At 36.3% G+C, this 24,037-nt stretch overlaps 1 pseudogene; it reads left to right on the forward strand.

The window, feature by feature from the left end:
* Positions 1–24,037, forward strand: part of LOC124240724 (ATP-dependent RNA helicase DDX3X-like) — a 179,927-nt pseudogene that overhangs the window by 153,509 nt on the left and 2,381 nt on the right.

Below are 24,037 nucleotides of genomic sequence, written 5' to 3' on the forward strand. Positions count from 1 at the left end.
GAAATAATTATAATCATATAAAAATATACTTCAACCACAAGAAATCCAACTGGAAATAAATAATCAAAAGGTTTCTTGAAATCTCCAAGAAACTTCTAAATTCTCTGTGACTCAAGGAAGAAATAACAAGCAAAATAGAAAATATTTGAAATGAATAAAAGTGAAACAAAACGTAACTATTTGTGAATTGCAGTTATAGTCATTCTGTGTGGAAATTCATAGAATTAAATGCTTGTCTGAGAAAAGAAAAAAGTTCTTAAACAATTATATAAAGTTTAATGTTAGAAAATAGAAAAATAAGAATAAAGCAATTTAAGCAGGTGGAAGAAAATAGTAAACATAAATGCAGACATCAATGAAATTGAAATCATAAAAATATTAGATAAAGCCATAAAACCAAAAACATTTTCCTTGAGATTAGTAAAATTGATAACACAATAGCCAGATTGTTAATAAAAACAAGAGAGAAGCCATAAATTATTAATAGTAAGGATGAGAAGCAGACATTTATGCAGATATTATAGACACTAAAATAATTTTAAGGGAATGTTATGGGAAAAACAAGGGGATATTATGAACAACTTTATACCAATCAATTTGATAAAATAAATGAAATGGATTAATTTTTTGAGACTCAAATTAAAATGCTCACTAAAAATGAAATATATATTCCTTATTCTTCCATGTCTTTTAACATATTGAATTCACAAAAACATCCCCACAAAGAACTCTAGACCCAGATGATATTACTGATGAATTCTACCAAATATTGAAAGAGGAAATAAATCTATTTTATACAATCTCTTCCAGAAATACAAGGAGAGAGACCCCCTACCAACTCATTTTTTGAGGCCAAAATTACCTTGCACCAAACCATGGAAAGAAAACAAAACTACAGGATAATATTAATCATGAACATAGAATCAAAATTCCTTAAAATATTAACAAATTAAAGCCAATAATTAACAAAAGGTATCTCAACATGACAAATTCTAATTTATGTCAATAGTGTGAGGTTAGTACATTTGATCACAAAACAATATAATTCATTATATCAATAGTCTAAAAAAAGAGAGTTCATTCAATCTTATTAATAGATGCAGAAAAAGAATTTGGCAAAATGATGCATCTATTCATGAAAAAACTGTCAGCATACTAGGACAAGTAGGGAAATTCTTCAACTCAATAAAACACATCCATCTAAAGAAACCCTATGGCTAACATTTTACTTAATAGAAAGAAAAAACAGAAAGACTGACATAGCTTTTTACCTAAGATCAAGAACCCGGCAAAGATGTATCTGGTCTTACCACTTATATTCAGCAGTATAGTGGAGGTGATGGGTAATACAATAAGGCAAGACAATATAATAAAAGAAATATAGATTGAAAAGGGAGACATATAGCTCACTTTATTATCAGACAACTGATAATCTGATCATCTATACAGAAAATACCAAAGATTCTACATAAAATATTCTATAACTAATAAATGAGTTTAATAAGATTGCAAGATAAAGATCAATATACAAAATCACTTGCATTTCTACCTCAGGAGAATAAGCATTGGGCATTATTTTTATAAATTCACTTACAAAAGCATCAAATAAAACTTAATTTTAAAGCTGAAGTTATAGCAAATTAATAAATTTAATGTAAAATGCAAGATTTATATGATTAAAAACTACAAAACATTTGTGAGAGTACAGATCTTCATAGACTTATGATGGGATTATGCCCTGATAAATCCATTGAAATTTGAAAAGATAGTAAGTTGAAAATGCATTAAGTACACCTAACTCAGCAAACATCATGGCTTAGCCTCGCCTACCTTAAACCTGTTCAGAACACTTACGTTAGTCTACAGTTGAGCAAAATCATCTAACACAATGTCTGTTTTACAGTTAGGTGTTGAATAGCCCACATAATTTTTGAATACTGTACTGAGAGTGAAAAACAGAATGGTTATATGGGGACAAGATGGTTCTAAGTGTATCTTTTGTTTATCCTCTGGATCGCATGGCTGATTGGGAGCTGCAGCAAAAGTAGAACAAAAAAAATGAAGGAGTTATAACAGGTGCATGGATTGGAAGAATCAATATTGGAAAATGAGAATTTTCCTCAAGTTGATATAAAGATTCAATGTACTCTCCAGCAGTATCCTCTAAACTTTTCTTTTCTTTTTTTGTATAATTGACAAGCTGATACAAAAAAAATTTTTAGGGAAAAACCAAAGAGCTAGAATAGTAAAAAATGGAATAGTAAAAAAATGGGAAAAAAAATTGGGGAACTCATCTGAATTTAAGATATGCTATAAAGCTAGCATAACCAAGTCAGTGTGGAACTGGATTATAGATAGATATATAAATCAATGCAATAGCATAAAGAGGCGAAGAAAAAAAACCCAACAGGCAAACATACATGGTCAACAGATTTTTGACAAATTTGTCAAGTTGACGCAATAGAGAAAGGGTAATCTTTTCAACAAATGGTGCTGGAAAATTGGACATCCATATGAAAATAACTAATCCCTGACCTTTATTTCATACCATTTAGAAGAATAACTCAAACTGGATCATGGTCCAAATTAAGCGTGGAAACCATAACTTTCTATAAGAAACATAGGAGTATATGTTTGTGATCCTTGGTTAGGCAAATATTTCTTTGGCACAGACACCATAAACCAAAAGAAAAAATATGTATTAGTCTTCATCATGGCTAAAATTGCTTGCTCATTGAAAGACTCCAAAAAATGTAAAGAGACGCTACTGACTGGGGGAAAGCATTTGCAAAGCACATATCTGTTAAAGGATTCTTACAACTCAATAAGAAGAAGACAATTTAGTTTTTAAAAAAACTAAGCAAAAGATTTGAGTAGGGGACAGCCTCATAGTGAAGTGGTTAATTTTGGGCACTCTGCTTTGGCAGCCCGGGGTTTGCTGGTTCGATCCCAGGTGCAGACCTACACACTGCTTATCAAGCTCTGCTGTGGCGTCCCACATATAAAGTAGAGGAAGATGGACATGGCTGTTAGTTCAGGGCCAATCTTCTTCAGCAGAGGAGGATTAGTGGTGGATATTAGCTCAGCGCTAATCTTCCTCAAAAAGAAGAAAAAAATTTGAGTAGACAGCTGACTAAAGCAAATATAAGAATTATAAATAAGCACATGAAAATATATTCAATATCTTCAGATTTTAAAGAAAGGCAAAATGAAACCACAAGGAGATATCACTACAAACATTCTAGTACAGATAAAATGAAGATGATAGATGATAGATAGATGTAATAGATAGATACAAATAGATAGATGTAGACAGATGGATAGATAGATAAACAAAACAACACTGATGATACCAATGGCTGATAGGATGTAAAGCTATTGGATCTCTCTTATATTGACAGTGGAAATTCAAATTGGCACAATCACTTTGCCAAATGGTTCAACAGTTGTTTATAAAATTAAGCATATATTTTTGATGTGACCCCATGATCTTACTCCTAGATATTTATACAACAGAAATGAAAATATGTATCCCCGCAGACATCTGTATATGAATGTGTATAGCAGCTTTCTTCATGACTACCAAATTCTGGAAACTCCACTAACACCCATCAATTGGCATAATGATGAACATATTGTGGTACATCTATGAAAAGAAATACTATTAAGCATGAATTCCCAAAAATGGATGGATCTCAAAAATTTTGTGTAATTGAAGAAAGCGAAATGAGAAAGGCATACTGTCTGATTCTATTTATATGAAAGTCTTGAAAAAACAAAATCATAAGCATAGAATGAACCTAGTAGATGCCAGAGTCTGAGGGCACAGTATTGACTGCAAAAGACATCAGACAATTTTTTTGAGTTTTTGGTAACATTCTATATCCTCATGTTGGTATTGGTTACCTTACTGCATATATTTGCCAAAACTGGCCTAACAATATACCTAAAAAAGGTGATTATTTTTGTATGTAAATCATTTATCAATAAACTTGAAAAAAAATTAAAAGTTATAGGAAATAAAGATTAAAAAAACAGTTATGGAGTTACAGGGACATATAGGTCATTTCCTTTTGTCAGAGGGGCAGCTCTGTGAATCTCTGTTCTATGCCTACATTCAAGAACGCAATTTTTTCTGAGAGACACAGCTCAGGCATAATAGGGGTGCATTTCCAAAAATTTTGGTCTTTGGGGACGAAATAAACCCATTTTATGATAATCTCTGATGGTAGCTAGAACCTCCACAAAATCAGAGGCTGCTGAAACTTAGCAAGTTAATTTCCTGTGATGGCATTTAACTAGGTGAGGAGAAGAAAGAAGGAATAAGAAGGCCTTATAGAGGATACCTTACTAAAATGGCAACTCCATCTCTGAACCCAACAAGGAAAAAATAGCAGATGGTCTATGCTTGGAATTTGTCATGTATGCTATTCCATGGAATTTGACAGTAGTGATTATGTGAATCAAATAGTAAATTCACCCTGGTTTATTTTGTATGTAACTCCCTGAGCTATTTTAGGGAAAGCTTTCCTTATACTTTAAGAATTTTCTTCTCTATATTCTTCAGCTTAAGGCAGATGATAAAATCCTGACATTCGTTTTGAGTGGAGAGTGTTTTGTTCTATTGTGAAATATAGATGAAAATCATATTTTATCTGTGAGTAAAGGGATTCCCTATTGCTAACATATTTTGCACTTTCCTGAATATGAACATGTACTTATTTATCCCCCTAGATTTAGTTATTCATATCAGTATAGTACAATTGATTTGTATTCTCTATTTCTCTTTTTTCCCTCTTCTTACAATAAATTGTATTGATTTCTTTGAAATAACGGAAGCCTCAGACAAATACACTTACAACTAAACAATGTACCTCCATGTTCCATCTCTACGAAAATGAGTAAATTTGTAATAAATAAGTGACATTAAGAGTGACATTGAGTCAAAACATAATTATCATCATGTATTGAAGTAAGAAATGCACATTATAAGCTCTTTTTTCTTAGAAATTTTAGTGCTAGAATTAACCTCTAACCTTTTCTTTAGGTTTCAGATATAGCTTTGCTCTAAAGGAAAGCTATAATTTATAGCCTAGTTGATTTTCAAGACTTTTTTTTATCACTAATTATGAGAAACTTGAAGCATATTTTCTCCATATGAACAATGGTATCCTATAATGGTTAATTTCCTAAGCCAACCTTCCATGGACTATTATCATAGAGTAGGTAAATAGTGTATTTTAAATCAAAAAGGATAAAAGACTAATTAGAATAGCATTTTTCCTGGTCAAATGGTCTGAAATTCAACCAATCTCAAAGACTTCTGATGAAATCGACTAGAAGCACACTTTCCTGTGCATGGAGTGATGTGGGTTTGATGTTTGATTCTTATTGAGTCACCATTGGTTGGATCTGCTTGGACATCTGAATCAAAAACTGCTCTTCCGGACGGTCAGCATCAGATCTGAACATGTAAGGAGCCTGGAAGTCGTCACCATCCTTATGACAAGCAAAAGCTATATAAACTGAAAACCTGTAGCTTTTCTGAGACCCATCGGATACTTGATGTAGCTAGATAAACCACTATATTGAAATCTTGAAAGATAGGCACAGCTGAAGAGATATAAATCCTGAGATTTTATTACCTGAGCAGAAGCTGCTAGAATCAGTAAGATGGTTTGAACACTAAAATGGTTATTTTACAGAATTGCTGTAGGCTGAGTGAAGAATAGTGTAAGAGTGAGAAACTCTTGGGGTCCACTCCCAAAGATATGCAGAATTTTATATAAAGATTCACAGCAGTTGATCGTGGTGAGGATCTGAGAAGATTCCTTCATGGGCCTGCTCAGGATGAGGGAGAGAGTAAGAAATCTGGAAAACCACCCAAATTCTTCTCCCTATAAAAGATCTAAACTTGAGGAGGAAGAAACTCCCCAGAGGGAAATTCTGAAATCTTATCCCACCTGGGAAAAGGGAATTCTGTCTCAGCTTCAGCCTACTTGTCTTACCAAAGGGAAAAAAATCAACAGATGACAGAGCTTCAAAAATAAATGTGAATGCTGCTGTTAGGAAAGGGAATAGAAGTCTGGGGGACAAAAACCTATACTACTTGAGGAGCAACAGAAACACTTGTGAAAGCCACACCCCAAGAAATAGTCCATGAAAAGACTGAGACAAAATCATGGAACTATGGAACACTCCCTCCCCAAACTCCTACCACCATATCGTGAGGCTCCAGGATTACAACTATGAATTATAGTTAAAAGAAATGTCACACACAGACTCTCTCTAAAGGGAGGACTCCTTCTCCTCTAAAGGGAAGCCTTAAAGCGGCATAGGGTGATGAAAATAAGGACACTAAAGGAATTTGATATTGATGGTACCTGTACCTATAACATACATTAGCATAGCCCAACTTCTAGCCAGATTAACATAAATCATCACATTGAAGACCTATTTATTTCAGTCCCTAGTACTTTATATAACATGTCATCTTCAATAAGAAAAATTACAAGGCATGCTAAAAGCCACGAAAAAACATTCTGAAGAAGTAAAGCAACTTCTAGACTCAGATATGAAATGGGGGAATTATCAGACAGGAGATTTAAAATGATGATGTTAAAGATCCAAAAGTAAAAGTAAACAACATGACAGACTATATAGACAATGTAACAGAGAGGTGAAAATGCTAAGAAAGAATTAAAGAAAATTCTAGAAGTTAAAAATATGGTAACATAACTGAAAAATGCCTTGGACAGGTTCATTAATAGACTACACAGCTGTGAAAAGAATCACTGAACTTAAAGATAGGTCAATAGAAACTTCCCAAACTGAAACACAAAGAGAAAAATGAATTTAAAAAAAAGGAAAGAAAAGAGCAGAGTATCCAAAAACTGTAGGATCATGAGAATAATAATAAAAATAGGTAACTTGCACCTAATTAGAATACCAGAAAAAGAAGAAAGAGAGAAGAGGTAGAAGAAATATTTGAAGTAATATGGCCAAGAACTTCACTAAATTAAAGACAGGCACTAAATCATAAATTCAAGAATCTCAGAGAATCCCAAGCAAGAGTAAAAAAAAAAAGACCACGGAAAAACAAAACTAGCCTTATCATATTCAAACTCTAGGGGGAAGAAAAGGAAGAAAAAAAGAGGAGAAAATATTGAATGAAGATGTAGAAAAGAAGAAATTTTTACATATAGAGAAACAAGGATAAGAATTTCAGCAGACTTCTCATCAAAAACCATGTAAAAAAGAAGTGTGGATTGAAATGTTTCAAGTGTTAATAGAAAAAACAAAACAAAACAACACCTAGAAATCTATATCCAATTTCTATCCAGTGAAATTATCCTTCAAAACTGAAGGAGAAATAAGGCAGAAAAAAATGAGGGCAATCATTTCTAGCTGACCTGCTCTGCAAGGAATGTTAGAAGTAGTTCTTTAGGCAGGAAAAAAAATAAGATGTAGGTCAGAAACTTGGAACTACATGAAGTAAAGAAAAGGATTGTAAAAGGTATAAATGAAAACAAATAAAACATTTTATGTTCCTTATGCTTTGTTGATATAAAAGACAAATGCCTGTTTAAAGCAATTTAGCAACAATATACTGGGCACATATAACCTGTGGAGAATTGATATAATTGACAGCAATGTCACAAGGTAAGGGAGGGAGGAATTGAGAATAAATTCTTAAAGGTAACTGAGGAGTTTGGCTCTTGATTGAAAACCTGTGTGATTATTCAGGCCTGACTACAGGCAATTACAAAGACTTTACCTGTTGTGTCTTACAGGACAAGCTGCCCACCACACACCAGACTTGGTGCACAGCCCATGCATTGCAGTCTCTGGAGGGAGGAGTAGTCAGAGTCTGAAGCCCCCCAGATAGTCATGCTCTCCATGCGTCTGCATTCCTAGCCCCATGGCCTTCATCCCTAGCTCTCTTTATCTGAGGCCTTGGTCAGAGGTCTTCTTCAGGCTCCTCTGCAGAGGCCTCCTTATGGGGGAGGAGGGAGGCAGGAGATCTTGAAGACACTTTTCCCCATTCTGACTCAGTACCCAGTACTTTTCCACTCTTATGCCCGGGCCCTCTAGGCTTCCCAGACCATCTCAACAGTGAGGCAACCCGAACATCCACATCTGTGCTGTTCCACCTGTCCCTTGACTGGTGTGCTGTTCCATGGGGACAAATGGAACTGAAGAGCTGGGCTTCCTTAGTTTTACCCTCTTGCTTATTTCTCATTACAGTAAATGATTAAAGACTTAGCTCTTCTATTTCTTTGGCTTGTTGTTTGAATTGGTCACCCTGACATCTGACAGCTCAGCTCACTGTCACCCAGCTCAGCTGAGCTCCTGGCAGGAGGAGCACCGCCCATGAAGTGTTACAGTGAAGTCTGCTGGTCCACATACATTATTTAAACATACATACTGTCAATTCTAGGACAAGCACTAAAATTGTTTTTAAAAAACCAGAAGGATAAATAATACACAGAGAAAAAATGTAAAGTGGAATCAAATAAAAATACAGAGAATTCAGAACCCCTCTGTTGTAAATTGACAAATTAAGCAGGTAGAAAATCAGTAGAGATAGAGCTGACATGAGTAGGACTATCAATTACCTTAATCAAATTAGCATTTATAGAATACTCCATCCAACACCAGCAGCAAACACATTCTTCTCAAGCACACGTGAAACATTTAGAGTGAGACCACAGTCAGGCTGTAGAACAGAACTGATCTGGGCAAACTGATGTGAAAGCCTAATGCTCCCTCCTTTGGCCCTCCTGGGAAGTTCAGATCACACAAGCCCAGCCCTGATATAGGAAATCTTCCCCACAATCTCACACTTTAACCACTAGATATCCACTCCAGTCACCCTTTCCTGCTTTTTCAAATCAATTTTGGACATCCTTGGGAGTCAGCCCTGGTCTCCCATGGAAATCTTCTTATGTGGGTAATAAAGCTTTTCATAACTACCTAGTGCGTGTATAGTGTCATCAGTCTCTAGATCCAAACCAGAGGGATGTGTGTTTGTGTGTGTTTGCATGATTTACACACATTTAGAGTAAATGTAAAATATAACACAATGACCCATAATAGGTTATTAAAAATATTGTAAAGGATTTAATGTTCAATTTGGTTTAAAATAAAATACAATTAAATATTTTTGATGTTATTAAACATTCCATAAATAGAAAGAATTGTGATTTCTCTTTAGATACATTTAATTTAGCCAAGCTTATAGGTAGTTTAAGAACAGGCAATTCTTTCAATTCATTGAATCTTTTCAGATACTATTGACTTGCTCATCCCATCTTGAGTTCATGTTTTTTTCCACCCCCCACTGTTTCTCATCTATATAAGAAAATATATCTGTGGATCTGAAAATAAAAATCTTTCTCACCCAACACAAATTCCTTTGAAAACCTAACAGAAAAGCAATTGGAAAAAGAGACAGGGGTTCTTCTTTGCTTTTCTCTCATCCTCCCTGTTTGATATCTTTCCCTTGTGCCCTGGATCTATTTTGGTCTTAGTTTGCGATCACGTGCCAATTTGCACAACTCAATTCACCCACATGGGGCACATAGCTAATTATGGGAGTAACAGCACATTTCTTCAGATGCTCCTTTTGTCAAGATCTAGTGGTTTATAACATCCCCAGGACCAACTTTCTTAAACAGCAGGCAGTAAATATCTTCACCAATTGATAAGTTATAAAAGTGTTACCTTAAATTCTGTGCCTTGATATTATATAGTTCCTATTTAATAGCCGTATGTTGCAATAATCCTAGTAATATCAGTACAGGACAAAAGCTCACAAAAGTCACTTTTTGGAGGAGAATATACTGGTGCAGAAGTTTGTGCAATGTACGGTATTTATGTATTAGGTACATCTTAGGTTCTGTGTGCATTCTACAGTTCATTTATCTTGTCACAAGGTAAGCTACTTTGGGTACTAGTGTTCAATTAATATCTTCAAGAAAGACAAAAAACTTCCTTTCACATGAACTAAATGTATTTAAGAACACGTCTAACACCCTGTCTGTTCCCTCTCCTCCATGTTTGCAGGTAAAAGTAAAATAAAAATCAGTTTGCTAGTGATTTTTAAATTTTAGAGGGAAGGGATATTCATTTATGGGAAAACATGTTTTAACTGATTATCTGATACAAATTTTATAATGAATATACCAAATAGTTCTGCCAGTATAAGCAGGTCTATACCCTTTCCAAGAAAGGGAATTGATTTATGATGGGCAAAGCTTTACAGTTTTACTCTGCAGTCTCACGCGCTTCAGGGGAAGTCCTTCAGTACCTCCACTCCTATCAGTCCTACCCCCCAAGTAAGGGGTGTTATGACACCCCCACCCAGATCAGAGCATAAACAGAGGCATCAGCACTATCCAGGGTAGTTTGATTTTGTATTGTGAAATCACACTTTGAAAAGTCTTTCATGTTTGATTTTTATTAATAGTTACTACCTTAACAGAAACTAGGATAAGTGCAATGAAAAAAAAGAAGAAAGAAAATCTTATCCTTTACATGTAGGTAGCTGAATGCATGTGCTGTCTTTTCCATTTTTCAATCACGTTTCAGACGATTACACTTTTTTTTTCCTCTGGGATTTTAGAAAATTGTATTGTGATTTGCATGCCGAATACATTAACTAGCAGGGGGTAGAGCGCAATGATATGATTCCTTGATACTATTCTCTCTTTATATACTACCTCTAAGGCTTCATTTTTCACTCAATAAGATCTTCATATTCATGGGAACAGCCAGAGTAGGTTTTTATATAAAGTGAAGCTTCCCAGGAAATATTAGCTATTATTTAAATAGAAATATTAACTACTCATCGATTATTTAATGATTAAATAAACTTGACCAACTGTGAAACTATTTGCTCAAGATTTGGCATTAGGACAATGGAAAAGCCTGGACTAGGTACTAGTTCTGCTGATACACACTAGTCAGGTCTCTTTTCCCATACATGCTACTTTGATCACTTTGTTGGTATTTATCTGCCACTGATAATCTATATTTACATAGCATAGCATTTTATATACTGAAATTACATGATAATTTTATTATGATATCTTCCCCAATAGATTGCACTACTGTTAAAGGAAAAAAAAAGAGAGAGGGAGAACATGGCGTTCATTTAAAAATCTCTAGTGTTTAGCACTTGATCACAGTTCTCAAACATCACTCGATAAATATTTGGTGATCTGAATGAAAATATTGTATTAATGGCATTTTTCTAATGCAGGTATTGAAATGAAATGAATTAATTAAATTCCAGATGTAATCAGAGTAGATTAACGTAAAGTCTTACAAAAATATTATAGTTTAAATCATGCCATTTCTTTTTTTATATTTTTTTTTTATTTTTCTCGGATGTACATCATATTTCGAATTCCGTATACATCACATCGTGTTCACCACCCAAACACTAATTATAGTCCATCCCCTCACACGTGAGCCTAATCACCCCTTTTACCCTGCCCCCTCCCCCCCTTCCCCAATGGTAACCACCAGTCCAATCTCCAATGTTATGTGTTTTGTTGTTGTTGTTGCTGTTTTTATCTTCTACTTATGAGCGACATCATACGGTATTTGACTTTCTCCCTCTGACTTATTTCACTCAGCATAATACCCTCAAGGTCCATCCATGTTGTCACAAATGGCCGGATTTCATCATTTCTTATGGCTGAGTAGTAGTCCATCGTGTATAAATACCACATCTTCTTTATCCATTTGTCCCTTGATGGGCACCTAGGTTGCTTCCATGTCTTGGCTATTGTGTATAATGCTGCAATGAACATAGGGGTGCAGGTATCTTTGTGCCTTTGTGTTTTCAAGTTCTTTGGATAAATACCCAGCAGCGGAATTGCTGGATCATACGGTATATCTATCCTTAATTTTCTGAGGATACTCCATACTGCTTTCCACAGTGGCTGCACCAGTTTGCACTGCCACCAGTGGTGAACAAGTGTTCCCTTCTCTCCACACCCTCTCCAACATTTGTTGTTTCCTGTCTTGTTAATTATAGCCATTCTGACCAGAGCGAGGTGATACCTCATTGTAGTTTTGATTTGCATTTCCCTGATAGCTAATGATGTTGAGCATCTTTTCATATGCCTGTTGGCCATCTGTACATCTTCTTTGGAGAAATCTCTGTTCAGAACTTTTGCCCATTTTCTAATTTGATTGTTGGTTTTTTTGTTGTTGAGCTGTATGAGTTCTTTGTATATTTTGGACATTAACCCCTTATCTGATATATGGTTTGCAAATATCTTCTCCCAATTGTTAGGTTGTCTTTTGGATTTGTTGATGGTTTCCTTTGCTGTGCAGAAGCTTTTTAGTTTGATGTAGTTCCATTTGTTCATTTTTTCTTTTGTTTCCCTTGCCCGGTCAGACATGGGACTTGAAAATATGCTGCTCAGACCAATGTCATAGACCGTACTGCCTATGTTTTCTTCTAGAAGTCTCATGGTTTCAGGTCTTACATTCAAGTCTTTAATCCATGTTGACTTGATTTTTGTGCATGGTGTAAGGGAATGGTCTACTTTCATTCTTTTGCATGTGGCTGTCCAGTTTTCCCAACACCGTTTATTGAAGAGACTCTCCTTTCTCCATCGTATGCTCTTGGCTCCCTTGTCGAATATTAGTTGTCCATAAATGTGTGGGTTTACTTCTGGGCTCTCAATTTTGTTCCATTGATCTGTGTGTCTGTTTTTGTGCCAGTACCATGCTGTTTTGGTTACTATGGCTTTGTAGTATAATTTGAAATCAGAGAGTGTGATACCTCCGCTTTCTTCATTTTTCTCAGGAATCCTTTGGCTATTTCGTGTCTTTTGTTGTTCCATATAAATTTTAGGATTCTTTGTTCTATTTCTGTAAAAACTGTTGTTGGAACTTTGATAGGGATTGCGTTGTAACTATAGATTGCTTTAGGAAGTATGGACATTTTAACAATGTTAATTCTTCCAATCCAAGAGCACGGAATATCTTCCCATTTCTTCATGTCTTCTTCGATTTCTTTCAACAATGTTTTATAGTTTTCGGTATACAGATCTTTCACCTCTTTGGTTAAGTTTATTCCTAGGTATTTTATTCTTTTCGTTGCAATTGTAAATGGGATTGTATTCTTAATTTCTCTTTCTGCTACTTCGTTGTTAGTATGTAGAAACACAACCAATTTTTGTACATTGATTTTGTATCCCACAACTTGGCTGTATTCCTTTATTATTTCTAAAAGTTTTTTAGTGGACCCTTTAGGGTTTTCTAGATATAAAATCATGTTGTCTGCAAAGAGTGACAGTTTCACTTCTTCTTTTCCAATGTGGATCCCTTTTATTTCTTTTTCTTGCCTGATTGCTCTGGCTAGGACTTCCAATATTATGTTAAATAAGAGTGGTGACGGTGGGCATCCTTGTCTGGTTACTGTTCTTAGAGGGATAGCTTTCAGTTTTTCTCCATTGAGAATGATGTTTGCTGTGGGTTCGTCATATATGGCCTTTATTATGTTGAGGTATTTTCCTTCTATACCCATTTTATTTAGAGTTTTTATCATAAATGGATGCTGTATCTTTCAAATGCTTTCTCTGCATCTATTGAGATGATCATGTGATTTTTATTCTTCATTTTGTTAATGTGGTGTATCACGTTGGTAGATTTGCAGATGTTGAACCATCCCTGCATCCCCAGAATGAAACCCACTTGATCATGATGTATGATCTTTTTAATGTATTGCTGTATTCAATTTGCTAGTATTTTGTTGAGGATTTTTGCATCGATGTTCCTCAGTGATATTGCCCAGTAATTTTCTTTTTTTGTTGTCCTTGTCTGGTTTTGGTATCAGGATAATGTTTGCTTCAATAGAAGGAGTTAGGAAGCCTCCCCTCCTCTTCAACTTTTTGGAAGAGTTTGAGAAGGATAGGTATTAAGTCTTCTTTGAATGTTGGGTAGAATTTACCAGGGAAGCCATCTGGTCCTGGACTTTTATTTTTTGGGAGGTTTTTGATTGCTGTTTCGATCTCCTTACTGATGATCTATCTACTCAAATTTTCTACATCTTCTTTGTCCAGTTATGGAAGGTTGTATGTTTCTAAGAATTTATCCATTTCTTCTAGATTATACAATTTGTTGGCGTATAGTTTTTCATAGTATTCTCCATTATCTTTTGTATTTCTGAGATGTCCGTTGTAATCGTTCTTCTTTCATTTCTGATTCTATTTATTTGAGCCTTCTCTCTTTTTTTCTTGGTAAGTCTAGCTAAGGGTTTGTCAATTTTGTTTATCTTTTCAAAGAACCAGCTCTTGGTTTCGTTAACTTTTTCTATTGTTTTTTTATTCTCTCTTTCGTTTATTTCTGGTCTGATTTTTATTTCCTTCCTTCTGCTGATTTTGGGCTTTGTTTGTTGTTCTTTTTCCAGTATGTTGAGGTGCGCTTTTAGATTGTCTATTTGGGATTTTTCTTTTTTGTTGAGGTAGGCCTGAATTGCTATAAACTTCCCTCGTAGAACCGCTTTTGCTGTATCCCACAGATTTTGGCATGTCGTGTTTTTGTTTTCATTTGTCTCCAGGAATTTTTTGATTTCTTCTTTGATTTCTTCATTGACCCAATCATTGTTCAGTAGCATTTTGTTCAATCTCCACATTTTTGTGGCTTTTCTGGTTTTCTTTCTGTAGTTGATTTCCAGTTTCATACCTTTGTGGTCAGAAAAGATGCATGGTATTATTTCGATCTTCTTAAATTTATTGAGACTTGTTTTGTGGCCTAATATGTGATTAATCCTGGAGAATGTTCCATGGGCATTTGAAAAGAATGTGTATTCTGTGGTTTTTGGATGGAATGTTCTGTATATATCTACTAAGTCCATCTGGTCTAATGTGTCTTTTAAGGCAAGTGTTTCCTTCTTGATCTTCTGTTTGGATGATCTATCCATTGGTGTAAGTGGAGTATTAAAGTCCCCTACTATTATTGTGTTACTGTCTATTTCTCCTCTTATGTCTGTTAATAATTGCTTTATATATTTAGGTGCTCCTATGTTGGGTGCGTAGATATTCACAAGTGTTATATTTTCTTGTTGGATTGTTCCCTTTATCATTATGTAGCTCCCGTCTCTTATTACAGTTTTTGATGTAAAGTCTATTTTGTCTGATATAAGTATTGCTACGCCCACTTTCTTTTCTTTGCGATTTGCATGGAATATCTGTTTCCATCCTTTCACTTTCAGTTTGTGAGTGGCTGTAGGTCTGAATTGTGTCTCTTGTATGCAGCGTATACATGGATCTTGTTTTTTTATCCAGTTGGCCACCCTATGGCATTTGATTGGAGCTTTTAGTCCATTGACATTTAAAGTAGCTATTGATAAATATGCATTTATTGCCATTTTGTCACCTTTTCTTTTTTGGGGGTGTTTTAGTAGTTCTTCTCAGTTCCTTTCTTTTTCTCTTACTCTCTCCCCTTGTGGTTTGAGGGCTATCTTTAGTAATATGTTTGATTTTTTTAATCTTACTTTTTTTCCTGCTTGTTATAGGTTTCTGGTTTGTGGTTACCATGAGGATCCTATTCAATATACTATGCATATAACAGTCTATATTGAGTTGATAGACTCTTTAGCTTGACCTCTTTCTAAAAGCTCTACTTTTTCACTCCCCTCCTCCCACATTATATGTTTTTCACATCCTATATAGTCTTCTGTTTAGTATGTGTCTACCCATTATCCTCTTATCATTGAAATAGGTGATTTTAGTACATTTGTCTTTTAACCTTCATAATATCTTCACAGGTAGTTGATCTGCTGCCTTTGCTATACTTTTACCTTACAAGAGATTTTATTGCCTGTTTTTTTGTTGTTGTTGTTTTGGGGGTTTTTTTTATAATTTTTTTTTATCTCTATTTGTGGTCATTGCTTTCCCACTTAAATAAGTCCCATCAGCATTTCTTGTAGAACTGGTTTCTTGGTGATAAACTCCTTTAATTTTTGCTTGTCTGGGAAGCTCTTTATCTCTCCTTCCATTCTGAATGACAGCCTTGATGGATAGAGTATTCTTGGTTGTAGGTTTTTTCCTTTTAGCACTTTAAATATGTCGTGCCATTCTCTTATCGCCTGTAGGGTCTCAACTGAGAATTCCACTGACAGCCTGATGGGCTTCCCTTTATATGTCACTTGTGGCCTTTCACTTGATACTTTTAGGATTCTCTCTTTGTCTTTAATTTTAGACATTTTGATTATAATATGTCTTGGTGTGGGCCTCTTTGGGCTTCTCTTGTTTGGAGCTCTCTGCTTCCTGAACTTGGATGTCTGTTTCCTTCCTCAGGTTAGGAAAATTTTCCTCTATTATTTCAACAGATAAGTTTTCTGCCCCTTTGTCTCTCTCTTCTCCTTCTGGGACCCCTATAATCCGAATGTTAGCACACTTGATATTGTCCCAGAGTTCCCTTACACTGTTCTCATTCTGTCTAATTCTTTTTTCTCTTTTCTGTTCTGCATGGGTGATTTCTGCTAGTCTTTCGTCTAGCTCGCTGATCCATTCTTCTGCTTGCTCTACTCTGCTATTGAGTCCCTCTAGTGAATTTCTCATTTCGAGTATTGTATTCTTCATTTCTGATTGGGTTTTTTTTATATCTTCCAGTTCTTTGCTGATGTGCTCACTGTGTTCATCCATTCTTCTCCGCATATCTGTGAGCATACTCATTATATTTTGTTTGAATTCTTTGTCAAGTTGGTCGCTAGTTTCTGTTTCACTTTGTTCTTTTTCTGGGGTTTTGTGCTGTTCCCTTGCTTGGAAAGTATTCCTTTGCCTCCTCATTATGCCTCTTTCTCTGTGCTATTTTCTTTGTACTAGGTGAGTCGGATATGTCTCCTGACCTTAGAGAAGTGGACTTATGTATGAGATGCCTTATGAGGCCCAGCAGTGTGCTTCCCTCTCGTCACCAGTCCATAAGAACCAGCAGTGACCCCTTTGTGGGCTACTTGTGTCCTTCTGCTGTGGCAGGGTTGCTCCCACTGCAGGTACCCAGGGAGTCTGATCTTTCCTTCCCTGGCCAGCTGTTTGTAGATCCAGTTTGGGGGGGCCTCAGCACTGTTGGCTACAAAGTCTATCAGCACACTCTTATTGCAATTGTCCTCTTAATTGGGTTTGTACCCAGTGTAGCTGGTTGCTAGGCTCAGGGGCATACAGTTGTGATAGGCCTGAGCCCAACAAGGCTGTTGTCAGTTCTATTGGGAGTGCAGCTGAGTGGGGCTAGCCCTTGGCATGGGGGCACTCAATTATTTCAGGCTTTGGAAGGTGGGGCTGATACTTTTTATGGCTATTTGTGAAGCACAGGTTTTCTGCTCCTGATAAGCCTCACCCACCACTGGACCACCTACACTCTCAACACAGTCCTGGTCCGTGCACACTTCCCAACTCCCTAGAGTGTACCCCAATGCCACTGCAGAGGCCTCCACCTCTCCCTCAATGCCCCCCACAGTTCACCTGGTCCTCACACAGGCCCTGCCACACATAGGCAGACACCCTTGCCTGCCTGTAGAGGATCAAGGCACTCAGTCAATGCAGGCTGAGAAGTAGCCTGAGGGCTTGCTGTTAGGTGGGGCCAGTCCCTAGGGTGGGTTGCCTGCCCTGGCAGAACTGGATTAAATCTGTGTGCTAGTGGGTGTGGCAGACCCCTGGGGCTAACAGCCCAAGGGATGCACCTCAGTAGTCCCCACCGGTGTCCCTATCAGTGTAGCTGGACCAGCTTAGAACACTGGCCCCCACCAATGTCTCAGTCTCCCGAGAGGACCCTCCTCTCACCAAGATGCCCCCAGAGCCCACGAGGTGAGTCTTGTTTCACCAAAGGACAGTCAGCCTTCTCTCTGGTGATGTTAGGTTGCTGCAATGAGTGAGTTTGTGCGTGGGCCCTTTAAGACCCGGATCTTTTCGGCTTTCGGCCAGCGGACAGCTTTTCTGCGGGTTTCCTCCAGGCAGTTGATAGCCAACAAAGCCAGACAGAAAGAACCCCCCTGCCTCCGTTGGGCTGAGTCCGAAGGATGATTATAGCAGTATTGCCCCCGCTCTGACCTCACTCCTCCAGGGAGGGCTGTGTACCTTGGTGTGGCTCCCACCTGGCCAGCTGAGAAGCTCCGCTGCTCCCAAAGGTGGCTTTTTTCCTCTCTGGCCAGAGTTCCTGCCTCTTCTGCCTTTGTCAGGACTGTCCCTTGTCGTGGGGGTTCTTTTTATCCAGTTTTCAGTTTTCAATCCAGGGTGATTCTTCCCAAAATTGTTGTAACCTGGTTGTGTTCGTGGGAGGAGGTGAGTTCAATGTCTGCTCACAGCGCCATCTTGACGAGATCCCCCAATCATGCAGTTTCTCTGCTCCTTCTACTTCACATTTGTTTACTACAATAGTACCACTATAAAAAACAATAGCAAATTCTCAAAGCCTCCATTCTAAAGGCCATCTCATAGGTAAGATCTCATCATAGTCATTTTTTGATACTTGTATCAGAAGCCAAAATATACTCATTCTTTATTAAATTCTGTCCTATGGAGATCTATAGTGTATTGACGTAGAGACTGTAGTGTTCACACTGCAGATATAGAGAAACAACCAGTGAATGAAATCTCTGCTAAAACACTGTTCATAAATGAAATGCTTAGGTAAAGGTTTGCCTATAACTCAATTCCCAGAATAAAATGTAGTTAAAATCTAAACTTAGTGATACAAAATTTTACTTCGGTAGTGAGAGCATTATTTATCTTTGAGCTGGGAACTAAGAAAATGGGGTATATTCTGTGGTAAACATATGAATTCAAGTAACTTCACTGGATTCAGTGCAATATTGTGGGCAGGGGCGCAGTTGAGTTTGGACATATACCCACAGCTCAAATCTTAGTTCTGCCACTGTTTTGACATAAGTATATGTCAATCTCTTCAGATGTTTTTAAATGAAGATAATTGTAAATGTATAAGTAGCTATAACTTTGGAAAAGTGAATCTTAAATGTATATTGATATTTTACTAAATTTACTTACAATTGATTTTCAGTTTCTTTAATGTGATAGTATAAAAAATTTAGTTTATCCTTTTAACTTTTATAACAATATATTCATTCTTAAATTTGTAAGCATGATGCTACCTATTTTGTATTGGCAGTAGGATATAGAAAGAAATATATGTGCTTCAGAATTTTTATTATTATTATTTTAAAGCACTTATTTTTTAGCAGTTTTAGGTTCACAGCAAAATTGAGAAGAAGATACAGAGATTTCCCATGTATCCTCTGTCCTCACACATGTATAGCCCCCCCATTATGAACTTCCTCCACCAGAGTGGCACATTTATTACAATAGGTAAACTGACATTGACACATTATTATTGCCTAATGTCCATAGTTTACATTAGGGCTCACTCTTGGTGTTGTACATGCTATGGGTTTGGACCAATGTATAATGACACGTACCCACCATTATAATATGATACAGAGTATGATATTCACTGACCTGAAAGTCCTCTTTGCTCAACCTGTTCATCCCTCCTCATCTGATACTCCTGACAAGCATGGATCTTTTTACTGTCTCCATAGTTTTATGCTTTTATAGAATGTCATTTAGTATGTAGCCTTTTCAGATTGGCTTCTTTCACTAAGTAATATGTCTTTAAGTTTCCTACATGTTTTTTCACGGCTTGATAGTTCATTTCTTTTTAGCACTGAATAATATTCCATTGTCTGGATGTGCCACAGTTTATTTATCCATTCACCCACTGAAGGACATCTTGGTTGCTTCCAAGTTTTGGCAATTATGAATAAAGCTGCTGTAAACATCCATATGCAAGTTTTTATGTGGATATGAGTTTTCATATCCTTTGGGTAAATACCAAGGAGCACAATTGCTGAATCTTATGTAAGAGCATGCTTACTTTTGTGAGAAATGTTTTACTTGTTAGGATGGAGGGGGGCTTCCAGGCTCCTTACATGCAGAACTGGAAATCTCACAATTATTATTTATTTATTATTTGTTCAGGGATGACTAACAAAGACAAAATTTCTTTTCCAGATGTTCGTAATTTACCAATTGACAATGAAAAAGGCATTTACTATTACCTGATTTAATTTTGGATCTAAAAAGAGAAGCACAAGTCATTAGACAGAGGCAAAATCTAATCTTCCCATCAATGAATACCTTCTATTTGGCTAAAATTCTGGTATTTATGTAATTTAATTCATTTAATAACAACCTCTCCAGATAAAAAAAGTTATTGTAGTATACTAGATTAAGATACTGAGAATCAGGGGCTGGCCCCATGGCTGAGTGGTTAGGTTTGCCTGCTCTGCTTTGGCCTCCCTGGGTTTTGCCGGTTTGGATCCTGGGCACGGACATGGCATTGCTCATCAAGCCATGCTGAGGTGATGTCCCACGTGCTGTAGCCAGAAGGACCTACAGTGTGCCAGGGGGCTTTGGGGAGAAAAAGGAAAAAAAATCTTTAAGATACTAAGAAGCACATCAAAGAGTTAAAGTAACTTTCTTATAGATAACTAAGTATAAGGTAAGTGAGAATTCAAATCCTTATTCTTTTTTTTTTTTTAGTGAGGAAGATTGCCCTGAGTCAACATCTGTGCCAATCTCCCTATATTTTGTATGTGGGACACCACCTCAGCATGGCTGATGAGTGATGTAGGTCTGCGCCCGGGATCTGAACCCGTGAACCTGGACCACCAAAGCAGAGTATGACAAACTTTAAGCACTATGCTACCAGGCTGGCCCTGCCTCTAGCTTTTTTGAGTATAAGTAGATGTTATGGTCTGAGTGTTATTCTCCCCTCCAAACTCATATGTTGAAATCCTAGCCCCTAAAGGAGATGGTATTAATAGGTGGGACTTTCGGAAGGTGCTCAAGTCATGATGGTGGAACCCTCATGAATGGGTTTAGTGCCTTAGAAAAGAGGTTCCAGAGAGATCCCTAGCCCCTTCTGCTATGTGAGAACACAATGAGAAGTTTCACTAGACCATGCCAGCACCCTGATCTCAGACTTCCAGCCTCCAGAACTGTGAAAAATAAATTTCTATTTTTTATCAGCTACCCAGTCTGGGGTATTTTGTTATAGGATCTTGAATAGACTCAGAGCGTAAATGACTTGTGTAAGCTTCAGTAAATTGTTTTAATATATCATAGAGATATTATATTATAATTCATGTTGGCATAAAATTCATGAATCCTGGGAGTCCAAATCAATTACATATCAATATTAAGGGGAAGTGAGTGCTTAACAGAAAGACTAGGACACACATTTCATTCTTACTACTTTTGCAACTGACATTCAGGCTCTCTGCCTGACCTCAGACAAATTATTTATATGTTATGATTGTGTGCCCACTCACTGTGTAATAAATTGGATACTAATACTGACCTCACAGTGTATACAGTTTATGTGATTCAGCTGATGAACTTCTGTCAAATGCTCAGAAGACAGTAAAATCACACAGTTAGTAGAAATAACCCTTCATCAAGAACCAGGATTTTGTGGTGCATATGCTATAAGAATTCTTTATAAATACACTAAATACTCTGCAGAGCTCATATACTAAAGACTTTTATTTTGAAGACAAATTTATTATCATGTCAGGACTGGTGAAAAGAAGAAAGAGAGCCACCCCTGATGGGCTAGTGGTTAAAGTTCTGCATGCTCCACTTCGGCGGCCTGAGTTCAGTTCCTGAGCATGGAACCACACCACTCATTTGTCAGTAGCCATGCTGTGGCAGCAGCTCACATAGAAGAACTAGAAGGACTTACTATACATGACTATGTACTGGGGCTTTAGGGAGGAAAAAAAAAGGAAAAGAAGAAAGAAAAAGGAAGGGAGGTAAAAAAGGAGGAAGGAAGGAAGAAATTAAAAGACCAAATGCTGGGACAACAGATTATATCACTATATAGAAAGACAGAAATAAATGAAAAGATTAACAAAGGCACACAAGTTAAGAGAGGTGCCTATGCTGTAACAGATTTATAGCCAGAAAGTCTGGATTCAAACCCTCATCTAGAACTTGCTGTATTTAACCTTGATCAACACTCTTTATATCTCTAAACTTCAAATTCTTCATTTGAAATGTTGGATGATTATGCAGTCCAAGAAACTCCTGTAATAGTGAAAAAGAATGAGATGTTTGTAAAAGTCATTTGGCACATTGTGTAGCGCACAGTAGGGGCTTTAAAAATGCTTAAGCATTTCCTACTTGATCAAACAGTTAGTGACAATCAATGGAGCTGGAACTCGAAAAAACAAAAGGGAAGACACGAACAAGGAGATATAGAAATGAAGAGAAAAGATAAAACCCTACATTACTTAATTGATTTTGACAAATAAATTGAATTAAACTAACAATATGATAGCTCAGAGCAGGAGTTGACCGATTGCCCTGGGAGTACTTATGTTATGGAGTTTTTCTTCAGCATAGACTAATCTGTTATGTATTAATAATATTAATATAATAATGATAACCTAAATAATGCTGCATAGCCATTATCTAGCATTCAGATAGTTTCCTTTTATTTTTGAGTGGGAGGGAAATGATTAAAAAGATTATGAAATCATAATTTAAAAAAATATGCACCTGATGACATAGCTTTCAGTCCTGGGACTGTGAAGAAAATAGTTTTAATAGTTTGGCCATATGCAGATCTCTAGGAGACAGCCTCACTGATCCACTTCCCACTCAGCGATAATATGAGGACCAGTTGTCTAATTACTCACTGGATTAGAAATGCAAGTATTTGAAGAATTTGTAGACTTTTATTGTCTCTGCTAATTTTTTTTATAGCTAGTATGCTTGTTTTGGGAGTTTTTATAATTTGAAGAATTAAAGCCCGAGGACCTAGTTTTCCATCTTTCTAAGTTTGGGAGAATAAACTAGTCAGTTCAAGGGACCAAGGGACCACTAATCCCTCCCAATAAAATCCTGCACTATACAGATTTCAGAATGTTTGTTATCCATTGAAATAAACATAAGGAGGAAAGTTTTGATGTTTCACTTGGGGGTTTAGGGTTCAGAACGTAAACTTAAGCTAAAGTACGTAGTCAAGGTAGTCTCATTTGAGTATCTCTCCTAAAATTATATAAATATTGTTTGTTAATCTGCCAATTTCAGTAGATACTGATTAGGATACATTGTTTTCATTTAAATATTTTGATTATTTACTTATATCATGCTATATTGAAGTATACATAAAATTAGAAAAAATAAACAGAACTTCTAGTATGTATCATCATATTTTCTTTGGATTATTATTTTAATGCAAGGAAAAAAGAAAAGAAAGAGAAAAAGGAGGAGAGAGGGAGAGAGAGAGGGAAGGAGGAAGGGAAGGGAAGGAAGGAAGGTAGGAAGGAAGGAAAGAAGAAAAAAGGAAGGAGATGAGTGTTTCAGGTATACAATGGAAACCTGATTTTCTTCTCCCTCTCATTCTCCTTTCTCAGAGGTAATCTACATGCTGAAGTAGTGTGTATCATTCTCATGCTTAAATATTCTTTACGAAGAATGCTTAATTGCCCTCAAACACCAAATTTCTAAGTATATGGCTTGTCTTCTCCTTAGGCCTTTTGCTGTGATCATTTCTGAGAAATAGATTATTTGCATTGTATCTTAAGACCTGAAAAATTCTGTCTATAAAATCAAGATTATGGAAATCTATTCACCTATGGCATTTATACATGTCATATTTTACATGCAGTATTTAAAAGGAGGAGAGTGAAGAATTTGCATTTCCCTTGTCAACACTTACCCTTGAATATATCAAGAAGCATTAGCCGTGATGTTTGTTTGTTTGTGTAATGTATTCTCAAATCCATATTGCTGTGGTGATTTGATACAAATCCATATGATCAAAATTGGAATTCAGAACAATCTCTAAAATTATAGTTTTGAATTTAGAGTATTACACTGTGGCATTGTACTACTTGCAAACTATTAAGTGAATTCACAATTCTTTACTTAGTAGCCAAAAACTTAACTCCTTATCACAGGGAAAAGTATAAACTGTTAATTCACTCTGT

Source organism: Equus quagga, chromosome 6 (genome assembly GCF_021613505.1).
Source record: "Equus quagga isolate Etosha38 chromosome 6, UCLA_HA_Equagga_1.0, whole genome shotgun sequence".
In the NCBI taxonomy this organism is placed as follows: domain Eukaryota; kingdom Metazoa; phylum Chordata; class Mammalia; order Perissodactyla; family Equidae; genus Equus; species Equus quagga.